General features: G+C 41.9%; 2 protein-coding genes across 2 annotated transcripts in view; one reads left to right on the forward strand and one right to left on the reverse strand.

The window, feature by feature from the left end:
- The window catches only part of LOC125719880 (uncharacterized), a 67,388-nt gene that overhangs the window by 45,346 nt on the left and 7,835 nt on the right, over positions 1 to 14,207 (forward strand). The window lies entirely within an intron of this gene.
- The window catches only part of cip2a (cellular inhibitor of PP2A), a 35,847-nt gene continuing 29,191 nt past the window's right edge, over positions 7,552 to 14,207 (reverse strand). Inside the window, exon 23 of the transcript XR_007385358.1 lies at positions 7,552 to 7,609. The gene's annotated coding sequence lies outside the window, so the exon portion shown is untranslated. The remainder of the gene's footprint in view (positions 7,610 to 14,207) is intronic.

Consider the following 14,207-nt stretch of genomic DNA (forward strand, 5'->3'; position numbering starts at 1 on the left):
TTACAACAGTGGAAAACCGACACAAGAGAAGAACCATACTTTTGGTACTTTATGGAAGTACTTTATGGTACCGATAGTACCGAAGGTACAGTCTCTGGTGAGGTGGAAAAGCGCCCTATGTTGTTGTGTCACCTTCATCCAGTATACTTTGGCTGAAGTAAGCTCTTCTGTAGGGAGCTCCCCTGTAAACCTTTGACTGGAGCGAGCATTAGTTATAAAGCGCTTCACCCATGCCGTTATTCTCAGTACAGTATTCAGCCTGTATTCACTGTACTTGTCTAGGTTCAATTTGTTCAGTGTTGGTAAGACTGTTGGCCCCATCAGAAATATAGCTCTTTTCAATCTCTTGTGTCTCTTCAACAGACAACTGGAAAGTAGGTCCATTCCACCATAGGTGATTCTGCACGAGGTTCTCGACACTCAGGCCTCTGGTGGGTAGATCAGCAGGATTTACTTTGCCACGGCAGTGTGACCATGACTCTGGATTCGTCAAATTTTGGATTTGTGTCACCCCATTTTCCACAAAGGGTTTCCACTTTTGTGCGATGCTACGTATCCAATGAAGGACAATCATAGAATCTGTCCAAAGTCTAAGATGATTTCTTTCTATGTTTAATGGCTTGAGAAGATTATTCCCTAGTCTTGCTCCAATTAACGCCTCCATTAACTCCAAACGTGGCAGTCTTGGCAGTTCTGTGCACCATTGGTCCCATATTTTGGTCAAGTCTGGAGACAATTGCCTTCAACAACGGTGAATTTGTTGTTCATTTGCAAAGGTTCATGCCGGCACGAGACAGAATTTCTCTGGAAGTTGTTGTGTGAATTGAGCCTCATTTACCTGACAGGAGCTTCCTATAAGGTCATCGACATAAAACATAGAACATAAAAAATGGTGACAACTTGAATGTGCTGCAAAATGAAATCTAAATTGATTAAATGAATCATACAAATAAAACATTTTCGTCGTAAAAACCCAGACAGTGTTTTGTTGCTAGGTTTTTATTTCACTCCTTCTCTGTTCCTGTCTTCCCACTGGCTACAGGTGACGATATTAACTACATAGCAGACCACTCTTCAGAACACGCCTTTCTTTCGGCGACCAAGAGGGTTAGTTGACCACAGCCTTTGTTATTTCACATCTCACACACGCAACCTTAACTTGAAGCTTTTTGTGAGTGTGTGCACAGTGTGTCTGTAGAGCTTTTACTTGTGAAAAGTACTTTGATATACAAAACCAATTTGTGTAAAGAAAGAAGCAACTATTTTAAAACATGGTGTAATCAAACTCACAATTACTTCTTCTCATTCCATACAGATATATGATATTTGCAAAGAGGGTCTCCCTGGACTCCCCCAGCCCCCGTATGACAAAATTTGGAAGCATGGATGTTAAGCACGTTGCTATGAGAGCTGTTGCTGCTGCTTGATGCTCTCTATTTTATTTTAATAATTGTATAAATTTATGTAAGATTCATATAAGAAGGCTTTAGAGTGTGAGGGTGTTTGTTTCTTCACTGCCATTTGTGTTATTCTCTGCTCTGTAGCCTTGTGGTGAACACTTTCATAGCTAGTCCACTCTAAATCCACCCATCCATCTTCTGAAACCACTTAATCCCAACTGGGATCACCAGAGTCTATCCTGGGAACAATGGCCGCAGGCAAGAATCAACCCTGAGCAGTGGGAGTGAACCCAGGAACATCTTGCTGTGAGGCAGCAGTGCTAGCCACTGTGCCACCGTGCCCCTCCCACTGTACATCACACATAGCAAAAAGTTTCTCCTGCACTGCTTTCTTAAAGAAACAGAGTGAAAGAGATGTGGGCCGTGGTGGCTCGCAACGCACTTGTAATTGAAAGATTGCAGGTTCGAATTCCCACCCAACAAGGCACCAGTGAGGTACCTTGAGCAAGGTACCGTCCCCAAGCACTGCCCCCGGGTGCTGAATTACCTGCCCCCTGCTATGTAATGATGTCACATATGGGTTAAATGCAGAGAACATATTTTGTTATCGTGCACTGTGTGCTGTGGTATGTCAACAATGACAATTAATCACTAAGTTAAAAATACATTTTAATTAGTCACTAAATTAAAAATTAATCAATATGAAATAGGAAGGCTTTTGCTGGAGCCCAGCAACAGTGCTAATATTCCGCCATTAGTGCCATTTCAACGCCCTTTTTCAAACAGTAGATCTCGGACTTCAAGACGTCGGTGAACAGTAACATTTTATCTGATGAGGCACAAGTACTTAGGAGTAACTAATCATTCACTATAAAAGAAAATGAAATTTTACAGAAAACAACTACATTTTTACAGTAGGTTTCTATTTTTAAATTGTATACAAAACTCTAAATTTCCTGTAAAATTACTGTAAATTAACAAGAACTGATATTTTAAGTATTATAGTAACAAATTACACTTATTTTTCTTTTTTTGTAGAGAAATTGCTATTTTTTATGTGGTATTTTTCCTGTTTTCTTAAATTATGTTTATCAGTTTAAGATTCTTCTTTGTAGTTTTAAGGTATCCCTTACTAGTTTTATATTTATTTTACTTTTACATTTAAACATTGTAATTCTGGATGTAAATTTAGCAAACTATTCATTGCATAACACATGGTCTATTTTAAAGAGTAGAAAGTTGCATTGCTCTCGAATGAAACATCCAATCAGTGATGTCAAAGTGAGTAAATGCAGATACATGCCAATGAATCTGACAGACGTAAAATGAGTCAAGGTAAAGTTAGGAAAACAATGCATTGTAACTGGCCAGGCATTCGAAGCAAGAATGATAGGATCTCGGTCCTTCAGAGCAGCAGCATACTTGAAAGTTTCAGCCTTACTGCTGTACTTCAGTGGTGATTAGTGTAGGTTATGTCTGGACGTCAATGGAAGTCAAATTATGTGCTAAGAACAAGAACGCAACTGAAAGTATCCCTTACATAGGCTATGACACTGCCTGCTTAAACTTGTCTGCCAACAAAACCAACATGCTGGTTCAGAGAATTACTTCTGAAGTACTGGCAGGGGTTGATTCTTCTTTCAGTAACAAAACTGATTCCGTGTTAGGGAAGCGAACAGTTATCTCAACCTGTATCGCCGAGGCGGAAATGCGAGTCGCAGTAGTCGAAACCCGTATTTCTCAGGTGGAAGACAGTGGCAAAAGACACCTGGAATGTAGCAAAGCTAAAAGCAAGTCTGAGTGCGGCACTGGAGAAACTCAGTGACCTGGAGAACTGGAGCAGGCAGGCGGTGCAGCCTCAGAATTGTTGGTTTGCTGGAGGGAGTAGAGGCCAGCAACCCACCTCTTTCCTCAAAACCTGGCTACCCAAATCGCTGAAACTCAATTTCAAACACGAACATGTCAAGATGGATCGCGCACATCACATATTAGCTGGTTGATCTGCATCGGGAGACAGACCATACTCAATGTTTCTGATACTTCACAACGTTCATGGCTGTGACCATTGTAGGTTCCCTAGGGTGTTTTCTATGTTTTCCTTTGCTGTCACCTGTTATTTTTTTAGTAGCCACTAGGGGGACTGGATTGTCTGTGGGAGACCAGATGCCAGGTAGGGAGATGGAGTTTATACTGGAAGGAAAAGAGAATGAAAGGAAGGGGGTAGGAGGGTGGCAAAAGCTAAAGTTTTATTGCCCAGTCTCAAATCTTACATTTATGGCTAAGATCTTACAAAAAGTTGTTGCTGCTCAACTCAATGATTATGTAAACTTGCATAACCTGCTTGAACCTTTTCAGTCTGGATTCAGAACCCTACTTAGCACTGAAACTGCCTTACTTGAGGTACCCAATGACTTACTTATGACCGCAGACTCTGGGATGGCCGCTAGTCTAGTTCTTTTTGACTTAAGTACAGAATTTGATACAGTTAACCATAATATTTTACTGTACCAACTTTCAGGTATTGGTATCTCTGGTGTAGCTCTTGCTTGGTTCATATCACACCTCAGTGATTGTCAGTATTATGTCTTCATTAGGGAACATAAAACTGCCACTGCTTTACTAATACAAGGTGTCCCTCAAGGACTTGTTCTAGGTCCAGTTCTCTTGAACATCTACATGCTCCCATTAGGTGAAATTGTCCATCGGTAGGGTCTCAGCTTCCACTGCAATATCAAAGACACACATCTGTATACAAGTGCATCATCATCGCCTGTGTTAGCTAACTAACATAGCTAACTTTTTATGAATTAACCCTGATAAAACAGAAATCACTTTATGACGTTCTTACAATGATGAAATCATCTAATGATGGGTTTCTTAGAACATATCGCCGTCATTAAGCAAAGACATCATGGAGTGATGTGTTTGTTTGTTTGTTTGTAATCCACTGTGCAGTTTGGGCTTATGGAGAAATCTGAGTCAGAAAGTAGATGTAATGGGAAATGGCACCTCACTGTTATGAGAGGTTCATTCCAAGCTTTAATCCATCATTTACAGTCAAATCTGTATAGGTACATTCCTCGAATTGTTAAATACCTTGGTGCTGTACTATAAGCAATTACACTGTACAAAGATACAGTTATTAACTTTGGAACAGAGAGAAATGTCTCTCCTGGTCGTTGCTGGTCTGCTGTGGAGTTTGTGCCTGTGGTCATGTTTGGGTTCCAGCGGTAAGTACAGCATTTCAGACACATTTCATCACGCAGCATGTTTTAGTTCAGATTGTGTAGTTTTCTGCTTCCAGCACTTGGTAATGGGTGTGATTTTGTCAATCTCAGGAACATGAATGTTAAACTGAAACCTTCTTTATGTCTGTGTAATGTAATGAAATGCCGCCAGTAAAACTATATTCAAACAAATACTCAAGTCATTGAATAGGTTCTGCATATTTTTCAGCTAATATTTTGTAAATTTGAAAATATATGTATATTGGTACCACTTTACAATAAGGCTCCCTTTTGCCACTTATAAAGGGTAGTAACTCATTAATAAAAAGAAAACTGTGGTATAACTTGTTTATAATTGTCTATTAATGATTTACAAAGTGTTACAACCTAAATAATAACCTGCTTATAAACCATTCATAATCCCTTTATGTCTTATTGTAAAGTGGAACCCTAATTGTAATTGAAGTTAAATTATATTTTTAACAAAATTATCTTCACTGAAGTTTTCCAATTGCAAAGACGTTGATATTTTTTGCCAGAAAAGTTGAAATGCTTTTCCAGCATTAAGTGTTACATATTACTTATGGGACATGTTAAGTTTAAGCATGATGATCTGATCTCTGAGGCTGTCTTTGGAAGTTAGAGATGTCTGCCAATGCGCTTCTCAGGGTGCTCACCTCCACCTGTCTGTTACGGAGAGAGGTTGTGGCTCCTCGGTAAAAGTCTAATCCCATTTCCTTTCAATCCAGTGACCGCCAGTGTTCTCACTAAAACTCCTTTATCAGAAATCCAGGTGACCTGTGTCTTCTCTGAAGTCTGTGTGCTGCCCTGCCAATTTACCAGAGGTAGAGATGAAGTCATCCACTGGCACAAAGATACGGCTGTGGTTCACAGCTTCTACGACCACATGGACCAACTGGACCAGCAGGACCCAGCATACAAGAACAGGACCTCTATGGACAAGGAGCAGGTGGCCAAGGGCAACGCCTCACTGAGCCTGTGGAGGACCAACCTCCAGGACCGCGGCAAATACAGGTGCTACTGCAGCACTACACAGAGCCAGGAGTCCTTCGTCGTGGTCGAGGTCAAAGGTCAGTGCATATGCTACAAAAGTGTTATTAGAGATCTTTAGAGAACCTTCTACAATAGTGTCCCTTCATTTAGACATGATTCTGAAATGCTGCTGCGTGACTCACTTTCCTGGTTCCCAGCATCATGATCCCAGTCAGCATCCCCATCAGTCCTGTAACACTCTTACTGACAGAGTAGGACGGCATGTCTGTGTTCTGCCTGATGTGATGCCAACAGGCTCAGCACCGTGGGCAGGACACTCAGAAATGTAGCAACAGTATATCTTAGGAATTCACACAGTCTTGGCTGCTGGTACTAAAACACCATAAAAATGATCAAAGTCAAGTGTCATCTGTCAAACTGTTCAAAACATAATCACAGAATTATGCAGCCATTGGTCAAATCCACTGTCCACTCAACTCTGGGCTCTGTGATGCTTCATATCCTGTTATTAGCTGTTTGCATTAAAAAAAAAGGACAGACTGCTCTGGGTATAACTTTTGTTTTTGCTTTTTTAGCTCCAGTCCGATCAGTAGATATGAAGGTTCTCGGTGAGGAGGTTCACTGCTCATCCCAGAACATCTATCCCGAGCCTCATGTTTCCTGGTCCACTAACCCTCCTACAAGCTCAGAAGCCCTTCAGGCCACCACTGAAAGCTTACCAGACTCGGTGGGCCTGTTTACACTAGAGAGCCGGGTGGGAATTCTGGGAAATCGCTCAGACTACACATACATCTGCTCAGTCTCCTTAGAGGGAGTATCACAGCTATGGACGACCTCACTGAAACACCAAGGTACCACAGCTTCAACATTTCAGTCAGGCACTGTTGTCCGCTATGCTGTGTTTGTGATGTCTATCTTTGCTGGTTTTCATGTAACAGACATAATTGAAGGTGTAGAGGGTCAAGCTCTGAGCATCCCCTGCCATGCTCCGAATGATCTGCAGAACTTCACCCTCACCTGGGCCTTCATGACGACGGGGCAGCCCACTGTCTTCCTCAGCTTCAACAGCCAGACTGGAAAGGTGGCCAACAACTGGGGTGACCGGGTCCAATTGGACCCAGCCCAGGCTCAGTCAGGAAACGGATCCCTGCAGCTTCAGAACTCACAGGGCCAGGAGATTAATGGAACATTTATCTGCACCTTCTCCAAAGAGTACAGCAGGCACACGGTCTACACCAGCGTCAGAGTTACTGGGGCAGGTAAGATGGGAGACAGGAGCCCAATGGCTCCAGCCCTCAGCAGCCATAGTGATCTGGGCTGCAGTAAAGGGGCCTCCCTTCCCTTTTGTTAACCTACATACAGTCTGGCTCCTTTCTTAGTCACTGAAGGCTGAGGCTCCATGCAGAGAGATCCTGGCCCTCAGAGCCCCTACCTGGTTGCTGATTAGCAGCTGTTCAGGGCCTCTGAGCACCTGAGCCTTGCTGTTTGCCAGTAGCTCTAGTCACTACACTGTGGCACAACCCCAAGGTCACAGGACCCACGGGCACATGCCGGCACAGCAGGCATCAGTGAAATCTGTCCCACAACCTGAAATCTCACCCACAGGGAACCGTGGGCATGAAGGGCTATGGCCAGTCCTTGCTGTTGCTGTCATTGCAATCGCCATAATTTTGGCATACATCATACGGAGGTACACGTTTTAAGTTATTCATTGTAAAAGTGCATATGTACGTATTTGTACATACTTGGAAACAGATTGTTGTTGGATTAGCCACTGAAATTATTTACACCTCTCTTTGTCCTTTAAGCCGTTCATTCAAAAATGTTTAATTTATACCTCTGTACCTCTTTGCAGCATTTACAGATGCTGCAGAACACAGGAAACCAGGAATCATGGTGAGGAACTGGAGCTGAACAGTGACCCAGCGACACAGAACCCTGACAGCACCTGAGGCAGGAGCTCCAGACCTGAGGACCGTAACCAGAGCCTGGAGTCCAAGAAATGAAACCTGCTCTGCACAGGTCGTATATATTCGTATATTGAGATTTATTATATTCACTAACATTAATATATTAAATAGCCACAAGTAAACAATCCACAAGACTTTTGGCTATTTTACTTTCTTTATTGCATTCACATATTTTTATAACATTGAGGTTTATACTGTGGGGATGAGAAAAATGATAAATACAGCACCCCCCCACCACACACACACACACCACAGAATTGGGATTAAAACCCCCACCATTGGAGGAGTGAGCCACATGCAGGGCCTCTGGCATTAAGCCCATCTCAAAAACTGTGCATCAGGAGCTTCAAGCAATGGGCTTGTCGGGAACGGTGCTCCGGGAACATTCCATTCCGAGGTCTTATTAAGTGGACCTACAGTACCTCAGCGGAGAGTGAGACGCAGCTGAAGCCATCTGATACCCCTGGGCACCTCTGCACTACACAGAGATTCTCTGACACCAACACAACGGACACCGGAATCAACCTCAAGGCAGCATCCAAATCACCTGCCGCAGTGTCCCAAAGCCCATCTGCACAGGCGCATGTTGTTAGAACCAGATCGGGGAGAGCTATAGTTAAACCTTGTAGGCTTCATTTGTAAACTGAACAGGATTACTTAAAAAAAAAAAAAAAAAAAAAAGATGTTTTAGTTTTAGGTACTGTTGAATGTTGAAATGTTAATTTTATAACTTTTTTTTTATAAAAGCACCTAAAAAATAGAAAACGAATTTGTAAAGGTTTGTTGTGAGAAAGGTGCCTATATTTATACTGTTCTTTCATTCAGGTAGTAAATAGGAACAGACCTTTCAACAAAAGAGGCAGAATAATCCTCTAAGGTCTGGTGAGACAGAGGCAGTCTACCCTCTGCTCTCTAGAAAGGGAAGATGTGGTGTATTCGTATTTGTATGTGAAACAGTTGGTGATTGGCATGAATATAAGTCAATGGGAAATAGGCGGAAGAGGCAGGGAAATAAGGAAAATATAATAAAGAGTCATGTATGTATGAAATACCGCGCCACGCTTTGTGATGATGTCAGTCAGGGGCGGTCACTGATGATGTCATTTGGCAGCGGTACCAGTTTTTACAACAGTGGAAAACCGACACAAGAGAAGAACCATACTTTTGGTACTTTATGGAAGTACCGATAGTACCGAAGGTACAGTACCTGGTGAGGTGGAAAAGCGCCCTATGTTCTTGTGTCACCTTCATCCATTATACTTCGGCTGAAGTAAGCTCTTCTGTAAGGAGCTCCCCTGTAAACCTTTGACTGGAGCGAGCATTAGTTATAAAGCGCTTCACCCATGCCGTTATTCTCAGTACGGTATTCAGCCTACTGTACTTGTCTAGGTTCAATTTGTTCAGTGTTGGCAAGACAACTGCTGGCCCCATCAGAAATGTAGCTCTTTTCAATCTCTTGTGTCTCTTCAACAGACAAATGGAAAGTAGGTCCATTCCACCATAGGTGATTCTGCACGAGGTTCTCAACACTCAGGCCTCTGGTGGGTAGATCAGCAGGATTTACTTTGCCACGGCAGTGTGACCATGACTCTGGATTCGTCAAATTTTGGATTTGCGTCATCCTACTTTCCACAAAGGGTTTCCACTTTTGTGCGACGCTACGTATCCAATGAAGGATGATCATAGAATCTGTCCAAAGTCTAAGATGATTTCTTTCCATGTTCAATGGCATGAGAAGATCATTCCCTAGTCTTGCTCCAATTAACGCCCCCATTAACTCCAAACGTGGCAGTCTTGGCAGTTCTGTGCACCATTGGTCCCATATTTTGGTCAAGTCTGGAGACAATTGACTTCAACAACGGTGAATTTGTTGTTCATTTGCAAAGGTTCATGCCGGCACGAGACAGAATTTCTCTGGCAGTTGTTGTGTGAATTGAGCCTCGTTTACCTGACAGGAGCTTCCTATAAGGTCATTGACATAGGGAGCGTCTCTCAGTACCTCCACAGTCTGGTCGCTCTGCTTCGTACTGGCGAATGTGATTTCGTATCTTTGCAACTAATAGAAATGGACTTGAGGAAACTCCAGACACCACTCTACTCATCCTCATAATATGCAGCTGCTCTTCATCAGCCTTGGCTGGATGTATGTGTACCCACAGGAACATAACGGCATCCCTGTCCTTATCTGCTAAAGATATCTGAAGAAAGGCCTTAGTAATGTCTGTTGTGAAAGCTATTTGGTGCAGTCTGAATTTGATTAACACATCTAGCAAGTTAGGATTTAGATTCACCCCAGTTTGCAGACAGTCATTGAGGGATGGACAATACTCCACATGTGATGATGCATGAAACACAACTCTTAGTTTGGTTGTTACCTTATCCTCACAAAGGACAGTGTGGTGCGAAAGATAATATTTCACTGTCTCTGCTTGCTGTTCCTTTTCCAAACTGGTCTCTGGGATATCCTCACACATGCCTTGCTGCTGGTAGTCCAGTATGACATCATTATATCTTGCAAACAACACTGGATCAGTTTTATTAAAGTTAAAGGTTGGCTAATAATATCCCTCATCTCTTTTAAAACTATAGGCAAGATGCCATCAGGGCCCTACCATTTAATTATTTTGAGCTCATAACTTTGACGTAGAATCTCACTGGTATGACTTAGTATCTCATAAGTTTCCCAAAATATTTTATTGTGATAATTTTTTTCAGTATATCAGTAATTATCACAATATAATTCAAGTCTTTTTTTCTTTATGTCGATGCTCCATTTGTACTTACGATTCCCTTAGAATTGCCTTAAAACAGATTCAGAACATGAAAAATGGTGACAACTTGAATGTGCTGGAAAATGAAATCTAAATTGATTAAATGAATCATACAAATAAAACATTTTCGTCGTAAAAACAGTATATTTCGTTGCTAGGTTTTTATTTCACTCCTTCTCTGCTCCTCCCTTCCCTCTGGCTACAGGTGACGATATTAACTACATAGCAGACCACTCTTCAGAACAGACCTTTCTTTCGGCAACCAAGAGGGTTAGTTGACCACAGCCTTTGTTATTTCACATCTCACACACGCAACCTTAACTTGAAGCTTTTTGTGAGTGTGTGCACAGTGTCTGTAGAACTTTTACTTGTGAAAAGTACTTTGATATACAAAACCAATTTGTGTAAAGAAAGAAGCAACTATTTTAAAATATGGTGTAATCAAACTCACAATTACTTCTTCTCGTTCCATACAGATATCACGGAGAACCTCACGTGAACCCTCAACACCAGCTCCATTGAGAAGAAGGCCCAGCAGCGTCTCTACTTCCTGCGGAGAGTGAGGAGAGCGCACCTTCCACCCCCAACTCTCACCATGTTTTATAGAGGGACCATAGAGAGCATTCTCTGTGGCTGCATCACAGCCTGGTACGGGAATTGCAGCGTCTCGGACCGCAAGACCCTACAGAGGATTGTGAGGACAGCCGAGAAGATCATTGGGGTCTCTCTCCCCTCTATTACGGACATCTACACCACACGCTGCATCCGCAAAGCCACCAGCATTGTGGATGACCCCACACACCCCTCACACACACTCTTCTCCCTCCTCCCATCTGGCAAAAGGTTCCGTAGCATACGAGCCTCCACTGCCAGAATGGGGAACAGCTTCTTCCCTCAGGCCATCAGACTCCTGAACCGGACCTGAACACAATCCCCCCCCACACGCACACACAGACACACACACACACATCTGTACATCTGTATATACTATTTATTGTTATTTATTGCCTTTCAACTCCTATCTATTCTATACCACGGCATTTTTGCACAAACCTTCGCTGCTACCATACATTAACTTAAATACTGTATCCAGACTGATACCACCGTTAATTTGCACTGTATGTTGTCTTGTCTTGTCAATCTGTACTGTTATGCTGTCCTGTCTGCACTTATGATGTTGCTCTGTCTTTGTCCTGCTCTGTGTTGCACCATGGGGAATTGCAGCGACTCGGACCGCTCGGAGGAACGTTATCTAATTTCTCTATATACTGTGTGTATGGTTGAAATGACAATAAAACCTACTTGACTTGATATCTGATTTTTGAAAGATTTTTGCAAAGAGGGTCTCCCTGGACACCCCCAGCCCCCGTATGACAAAATCTGGAAGCATGGATGTTATGGACGTTGCTATGAGAGCTGTTGATGCTGCTTGAGCATAAAGTCATTTTCTTCACCACAGGCAAGGATGAAGGCAGCTCCCTGTAACCAGACTCATCCCCTCCTTGATGAGGCCCAGGATGGTTGTACCATCTGCGTTGTCCTGGGTGGAGACACAGTATTGAGTGTACAGGGTGTGGTGTTCCTATGCTGATCGTGAGTTCAGCAGAGACCAAGGCTGCTATCCTTACCACCTGTGGTCTGTCAATGAGAAAGTCCAGGATCCAGTTACAGATGGGGGTAGGAACCCCAAGTTATGTCAGCTTCCCAATCGGCTATCCTGGTTGGATGGTACTGAAAGCCGATTTGTGGTCTAGGAAGAGCATCCTTGCATATCTTTTGTTGCAGTCGAGGTGTTTAAGTGTATAATGCAGAGCCGTGGCCACCAAATCATCTACTGATCTCTGAGGGCGGTAGGCAAACTGTAGGGGGTCGACAGAGTCTGGGATCAGGGAGTAATTTTTTTTGTAGAGAAATTACTATATTATTTATTCGGTATTTTTTCCTGTTTTCTTAAACTATACTATCAATTTAAGATTCTTCTTTGTAGTTTTAAGGTATCCCTTACTAGATTTATATTAATTTTTCTTTTACATTTAAACATTGTAATTCAGGATGCAAATTTAGCAAACTATTCATTGCATAACACATGGTCTATTTTAAAGAGTAGAAAGCTGCATTGCTCTCGAATGAAACATCCAATCAGTGATGTCACAGTTACTAACACCAGATACAAAGCAGACAATGAGTCCAGGTGAAGTCAGGCAAACAATGCATTGTAACTGGCCAGGCAGTGGAAGCAAGAATGATAAGCTCTCAGTCCTTCAGAGCAGCAGCATACTTGAAAGTTTCAGCCTTACTGCTCTATTTCAGTGGTGATTAGTGTAGGTTATGTCTGGACGTCGACGGAAGTTAAACTATGTGCTAATGACAAGAACACAACTAATAGTATCCCTTCCACAAGCTATGACACTGCCTGCTTAAACTTGTCTGCTGCCAAGACCAACATGCTGGTTAAGAGAATTACTTCTGAAGTACTGGCAGAAGGTGATTTTTCTTTCAGTAATAAAACTGAACAAATCTGGATTCAGAACCCTACATAGCACTGAAACTGCTTTACTTGAGGTACCCAGTGACTTATGACCGCAAACTCTGGGATGGCCGCTAGTCTAGTTCTCTTTGACTTAAGTACAGCATTTGATGCCGTTAACCATAATATCTTACTGTCCCAGCTTTCAGGTATTGGTATCTCTGGTGTAGCTCTTGCTTAGTTCATATCACACCTCAGTGATCATCAGTATCATGTCTTCATTAGGGAACATAAATCTGCCCCTGCTTCGTTCATACAAGGTGTCCCTCAAGGGTCTGTTCTAGGTCCAATTCTCTTCTACATCTACATGCTCCTATTAGGTGAAATTGTCCGTCAGTATGGTCTCAGCTTCCACTGCTATGCCGAAGACACACAACTGTATATAAGTGTCGATTCTACTGCATCATCATCGCCAGCCTCACTGACTGATTGTATTCATGAAATCAAATATCACATGATAACTAACTTCTTACAACTTAACCCTGATAAAACAGAAATACTATTGGTTGGCACTAGATCTGTCCTCCCTATCCTTCGTGGACTAAAATTTGATGTTGAAGGTGGATCCCATCAGCATCAGTCTGTAATTTGGGTGTCATCTTCAATCAGCTTCTTACTTTCTAAGCACACATCAGCTCAGTGATACACTCAGCATTTCTTTCATCTCCATAACATTGCTCATCTGCATTCTTTCCTCAGTGTGAAAGATACCAAAAGACTAAGTCATGCTCTCATCATTATCCGTCTGGACTATTGTAATGCATTATTTTATAATCTCCCTGCTAAGTAGATCAATTGATTCAAGAATATTACAGAATTCTGCTGCTCCTTTACTTAAACATACTAATACATCTGCTCACATCACTCCTCTCCTCTATTATTGGCTACGAGTTTCTTTAAGAATCAAATATAAAATTACACTCATCATCTCTAAAAACTAAAAACATCTCTTCAATAAATATTATTCGTCTTCTTGTATGTAACTTGTACTGTCGTGTTAAATGTTTTTTTTTTATTATAAAATGTCCTTGAGTGTATGAAATGTGCTATATAAATGACTACTTTATTATTATTATTATTATTATTATTATTATTACTTATTGGAGGGGTTTTATCAACAGTGTTAAGTCTAAGAATCTCTGAACTCGATGCCAACACTTTTCCCAAACATTTTAAAGGGTAATCTATCAGTATTTATAAAATAACTAACTCAAATTTTGATATATTCTGAATAATATGCTTTTAGTTCTAAGTTTGTCTTTAAGGTGGGAATTCGCAAACACACCCTTAGAGAAAAA

Source organism: Brienomyrus brachyistius, chromosome 24 (assembly GCF_023856365.1).
Source record: "Brienomyrus brachyistius isolate T26 chromosome 24, BBRACH_0.4, whole genome shotgun sequence".
Lineage (NCBI taxonomy): Eukaryota > Metazoa > Chordata > Actinopteri > Osteoglossiformes > Mormyridae > Brienomyrus > Brienomyrus brachyistius.